The sequence below is a fragment of the Alnus glutinosa genome, chromosome 3 (genome assembly GCF_958979055.1).
Source record: "Alnus glutinosa chromosome 3, dhAlnGlut1.1, whole genome shotgun sequence".
Lineage (NCBI taxonomy): Eukaryota > Viridiplantae > Streptophyta > Magnoliopsida > Fagales > Betulaceae > Alnus > Alnus glutinosa.
The window spans coordinates 18,682,502-18,688,745 of record NC_084888.1 but is presented as its reverse complement, the minus strand read 5'-3'; the positions used below and the strand labels follow the sequence as shown (position 1 = coordinate 18,688,745).

The 6,244-nt window shown below is 35.5% G+C and overlaps 1 pseudogene; it reads left to right on the top strand.

Moving 5' to 3' along the window:
* Positions 1 to 505: 505 nt before the first annotated feature.
* LOC133862415 (cycloartenol synthase-like) overlaps positions 506 to 6,244 on the top strand; it is a 39,013-nt pseudogene continuing 33,274 nt past the window's right edge.

Sequence of the window (6,244 nt, the reverse complement as noted above, 5' to 3'; positions counted from 1 at the left end):
GAGTCTTTGTGGTAAACTATAATTACAAATAACTCCCTGAACCCGTTTTTCATCCGTTAAATTAATAGAGTCCGTTAATGGATTACGATACAAATAATATTTAAATGTTATCTCATTATTTATATGACGTGATAAATTAACGGATTCTGTTAACTTAGTAGACGAAAAATGGGTTCAGAGATTGATTCGTAATTATAGTTTACAACAATGATCATTTATAAACTTTTTGTATCACAAAAAATAATTCGTAATTTAGGCCAATTACAAAAACCAGTAATTCAATTATCCCATACATTTTTATAAACATAACTCCTTTACGACACACCCTAGGAGATACTATTCCCTTTCTCGTTGAGACCAACCGACCAATTTTTTTTTTTTTTAATGAAAACCAAACAAAGAAAATTTTTTTTTAGATCAAATAAAATAAAATAAAAATTCCAGTGCTAGCCCATCAGACATAGCATCCAACGATGCAGTATTGTAAATGTTGTTGTTGTTGGTTTTTTTTTAAATTTTTTTTTTTTTAATAATAATACCCTAATCCATGCAGTATTGTGCTTAGTTGACAGCCTCTTCTGTTTTGTGAAAGCGACAAGGAGAGAAAACAAAGCTGTCAAGCTCCTCTTCCTCTGTGTCTCCAACGTGCTACTATTTCTTAACCATTTAAGCTCATCGTATCCGCGAAAAGAATTAAACAACTGTGCAATGTGGAAGTTGAAGATCGGCGCAGAGACAGTCAGAGGAGATGGTGGTGGTGGCGGCGGCAGTGAAAGATGGCTGAGGAGTTTGAACAATCACATGGGACGCCAAGTGTGGGAGTTCCATCCAGAGCTCGGCACCCAAGAAGAGCTTCACCAGATCGACAATGCTCGCCGGGGTTTCTGGGAGCGCCGCTTCGGGAAGCGGCACAGCTCCGACCTCCTCATGCGGATTCAGGTCGCCCCAGAATCCCAAACATTGGAATTCTTTGTTGGTTCTTGTTTGGTTCTATGATTTGTGGTCTGTGATCATCAAGAAAAGAAAGCAATAGACGAGGTTTAAATTGGGTTTTCTTCATTTTCTCGTTTAATTCTTTGTTAGTCAGTTAGTGACATTTCTCAATTTTGTTGAAGATAATGCTTAAGAAAGGATATATGGTTTTAATATTTTTTTTTCTAAGAATTTATTTACATGGGTATGTATTGAGAATTGAATTAAGATCATTTTCTTCTTCTTAGGCGCTTGGACATTTTCTATTTGATAACAATTCCAATCTTTATTATGTATTAACATTCTGAAACATCAACTCTTGAATGAGTCTGCGAAGGTTAAGAAGGGAAAGAATTGATCTTGGTATTATTGAGTGCTCTACTGTTGTATTATTGTTAACAATTACAATCTTTATTGGCGGCATAATGTCCCCTTTGAGAGCAGCGTTTTTTGCTTGGACAACCGCCTGAGGAAGATCATGTGTATGAGGAGTGGGGAGGCTGTGGATTATCTTCTTCTCCATTGTGAGATCGCCAATGCTTTGTGGAGTGCTATCTTTAGTCATCTTGGGTTATGCCTAGAAGAGTAGTAGATCTTTTTGCTTGTTGGAGAAGGTCAGGAGGTAGTCTTCAGAGGGCCGTTGTGTGGGAAATGGTTCCGTCCTGCCTTTTGTGATGTCTTCAGAGAGCGAGAGGATGGTGGTGGAACTAAAGCTTTTCTTTTCCAAAACACTTGACCACTGCCTTAGGTCATAATTTGCTAAGTTTTCATGATTTTCTTGACTTGTTTTCTCTTTCTAGGTAGGTGTATATCTTGTCTACTCCCTGTGTACTTGGGCTATGCCTTTGTACTTTTCAATGATATTTCCATTACTGATTATTGTTCTTTTTTCTCATTCTAGCTAGCTAAGTGTTTTCTCTTGTATACTTTCTATGTACCTAGGTGCATCTTACGTTTTTAATGATATTTTGGCTACTTATAAAAAAAGAAGAAGATCTCTACTATTGCTGAAACCTATTTAGATTTAAAATTTAGAGTGCTTTCTGAGCTAGGATCTGCATTGAGATCTCCATCCTGTCTTTTGGTTTCATTACTAGATTTGTATAGTAAATATTCCGTTATTTAAAACCCCATGAAAGTGATGCTAAACTTGTGTATTTATATATATATATATATATATGTTCATAGCTGCTGACTTTTCACATTTTGCTGATTTCAGTAGGCTTATTATTAATCAGTATTGATTGTTATAAGATTCCGAATTCCTTTTCCCCTTTCTCTTTTTTCATGAGTTGTCTTGGCTTCAAGGGACCATTAAGGTTTATCTATAATAGTTTCTTGAAGAATGGCCACATTAAGCAACATTTGTTATCATTCTCTCGCATAAAGACTTTGTCTTTAATTAAACATGTACCGATAACAACATGAGCAAGGGAAATTTCTGTGCTTTAAGTTCAAATAATTAAATGCTTGAATTTTGTTTTTTGTTTTGTTTTTTTTAAACTCGCTCTCTGTAATAATTGATTCTCAATATGTTACTTTAATTTTCTCTCTGATATAGTTTGCAAAGGAGAACCCATCTTTTGTAAATATACCGCAAGTCAAAATTAACGATACAGAAGAGGTCAGAGAGGAGGCAGTAAGAATGACCTTACGAAGGGCCATCAATTTCTACTCAACAATCCAGGCAGATGATGGTCATTGGCCGGGGGATTATGGGGGTCCCATGTTTCTAATTCCTGGTTTGGTAAGACTGAGAAAAAGAAGTCATTTCGATATGTTTTGTTTTGTGCAACGAAAACTGACTAATCTATCAATTTGATAGCATAGCATTCCATGCTATAAAATTTGCATAGTTTATTTGGAATTTTGCGGCATTCATTAAAATGAACTGGATGACATCTTTTGAGGCTTTGATTAAAAAAAAAAAAAAACTGAAGAAAGAAAAAATAAAAATAAAAAAGAAGAAGAAGAAGAAGAAGAGTGAGGTGCTTTCACTCACTTTATCATTTGTTCCAGTAAAATTATCATGAACTGACATGAAGTGTAATCCTTCTTATCAATTGGAACAGGTGATTACCCTTTCAATTACTGGAACTCTGAATGGCGTCTTATCAAAAGAACATCAATGTGAGATCTGCAGATATCTCTACAATCATCAGGCAAGAATTTTCTTGCAACATTAATTGTTTTATGCATGAGACTCCTTTTTTACTTTGAATTTCAATGTTTGTCTCTTTGTGTTAAAGGAAAAAGGAAAAAGATAACTGCACAACTAATAATTTATTCTCTTCGGCTTCAATCTGGTGGGAACTGTTTTTAATGATTGATTCCTTTTACCTGGTTAGTTGCTCATATCACTGTTGAAAGCGTTACGAATTAGAGCCTTATTCTATTTTCTTTGGGTCTCGTAGTATTAATATTGCTGATGAACACAAAACTTTGAAACGGTGATCCATCTAATTGCAGAATGAAGATGGGGGTTGGGGTCTACATATTGAAGGCCCAAGCACCATGTTTGGTACTGCACTAAATTATGTTACTTTGAGATTGCTTGGTGAACCTGAGGATGGACTGGGGGCAGTGGAGAAAGCACGGAAGTGGATCTTGGATCATGGTGGTGCAACTGCAATCACTTCATGGGGGAAAATGTGGCTTTCAGTATGAACTCTGTCTAAATTTTGTTATATTGTGCTGAAAAAGCCAATGCCTTCAAAATATTAGCTAAGTTGTGGTTGATTTTCACCGGTTTCAGGTACTTGGTGTGTACGAATGGTCTGGGAATAATCCACTGCTGCCAGAAGTATGGCTTTGCCCTTACCTTCTCCCATGTCATCCAGGTCTCTAACTTTTTAGTCATTCTTATACCACGAACACAATATATGCTCTGCATGTACGAAAAGTATTTTATATTGCTTACATTTTAAAACTAATTAAATATTTTGGGAAAAAAGATATATACCACCATTGCAATTTGTTAAATCTGCATATTTTCACTGTTACAGTTGAGGAAGAACTTTAGTCCATTAGTGGAATGTAGGGGTTGTCAATTACAGTGGTATGGGTTTGTCCTAAACTTCTTGCTGTTGAATTTCCATATTTTCTTATAGGAAGGATGTGGTGTCATTGCCGGATGGTGTATTTGCCCATGTCATATTTATATGGTAAAAGGTTTGTTGGTCCTATCACATCCACAATCCAATCTTTGAGAAAGGAGCTTTATACAGTCCCTTATCATGAAATCGATTGGAATAAGGCTCGTAGTGATTGTGCAAAGGTTGGTGAGAAATCTAGCTTTTTTTTTTTTGATAAGTAAGAAGAACTTTTATAAAAAAAGCGTAAGGCGCCCCTAGGTACACAGGAAGTATACACAGGAACAACCAAAGCTAACCCAAAAAAAACCCATAACACCAATGCCCCAGAACACAAAAGAACCAAACAAAATACAAAAGAACCCAACTAAGAACAATAAAACCCACTACCCGTCAAAGCACAACAGACCTACAACATATGTGCCTTGCCTTTCCTACGCCTAGAGGGGTAATTCGCGTCCCTATAGTTAATGGAACTATGCAAATTTAGAAGCTCCCTTTTCCCTTTAGAGTTTTGACGCGCAAAAAACTGGAACTCCTCCTCCATGGCATCCCGAATAGCCAAAGCCTCCTCCCCAAAATCCCCATCCATCGCCCAATCTAATGGCAAACCATCCCAATAATCATCTTCATCCTCCTCCCACACCACAATCTCCCCGTTATGATCAAAGCCAACTGGCCAATTCCGAGTTTGGGAGAAACCATTCAAGCAACCACTCGCAGGGGAAGAAACCATTCACCTTTAAGTATTATAGATTTCACTTTTACCTTCCATATTATAGTTCTTTTTTCTTCTTTTCTTGTTCTCTTCTTCCTTCCGCACTTAGAAATAAGTTTCAGCTAACATTCTTTTGTAAACTCATGTATTTTATTTTAGGAAGCGTAGATTCTTCAAAATAGCTGTTGTATGCTATTTCATACTTATTTGATTCAAATACTTCGGGATATGTATTGGGCGCATAACCTGCCCTATTGCCATCCCTAGTATTTTTTTACATGGTTCTACTCTTAATTGTCACTAGTGTTTTTTTTTTTTTTTTTTTTTTTATTTATTTTTTTTTTTTTTGATAACTAAAATTTGTTAAAAGAGCACAATAAGGGGTGCAATCCTACTTCATATGATGTATTTCAAGAAATTCAAAAAGGATAGTGACGTCGTAGCTTTGATCCAATCATAGAGAGAACTCAATAAGAATAGCTTTAGCCTCACAGTTGGTAATTCCATTCCCCAAATCCTTTTTCTCTACACATACACCACATTTAAAACACAATAGACTTACCTTTCAAAATACAATCAAAATATAATGTCCCTTCCTGAGGGTTACTTGAAAACCAGAGCCTTATAATATATTTTAACTTGAAGGTCATGACTTTTAGGAGGAGACCAAATTAATTATTTTTCACTAGCTGTAGAGTCTAGCAACAAATATTATCATCTTCTTTCATAGTTATATGTCAAAATCCCATAGTGCTTATCAGCTCAGAGTCTCATTATTGCTTATCTGCAATTTTGCTTTCTTCTTTTTTTTTTTTTTTCTTTTCATCACTTGCCAACACTTTCTAGGTTTCATTTTTATTTTTTCATTACTTTTGTTAATTTAAATTACATCTTACATTTGTTGTCTATTGATTGTAAGCTAACTTCAAGTGTTGTTCTTTTCATGGACATAATTTGAGTTCATAATTAGCTACAGTTGTGTGCAAGAGCAGTTGTAATTCATAAATAAGAGTTCATATGCTACTTCTATCGTGTTTCATGCTATCTTTTGTTGTAATATTGTTAGGAAGATCTATACTACCCACATCCGCTGGTTCAGGATATCCTCTGGGCATCTCTTTACTATGCATATGAACCTATTTTTATGTGTTGGCCTGCAAAAAGATTGAGAGAGAAAGCTCTGCACACTGTGATGCAACATATCCACTATGAAGATGAAAATACACGGTATATATGCATAGGGCCTGTCAATAAGGTACACATTATGAATTGTTGATTTTGCACTTCCTTTTTGTTTTACTTTTGAAAGTGAGAACTAGTGAGCAACATTTGACACTACAAAAGTTAAATTTAAAGCTATAAGCAAAAATTGTTGATAGTATTTAAAGCATAATATGAGTTAAAGAGTCAAATCATCTAGCTTCTTAGCTCTACGCTTCTCTCAGAGGCACTCACTGCAGTT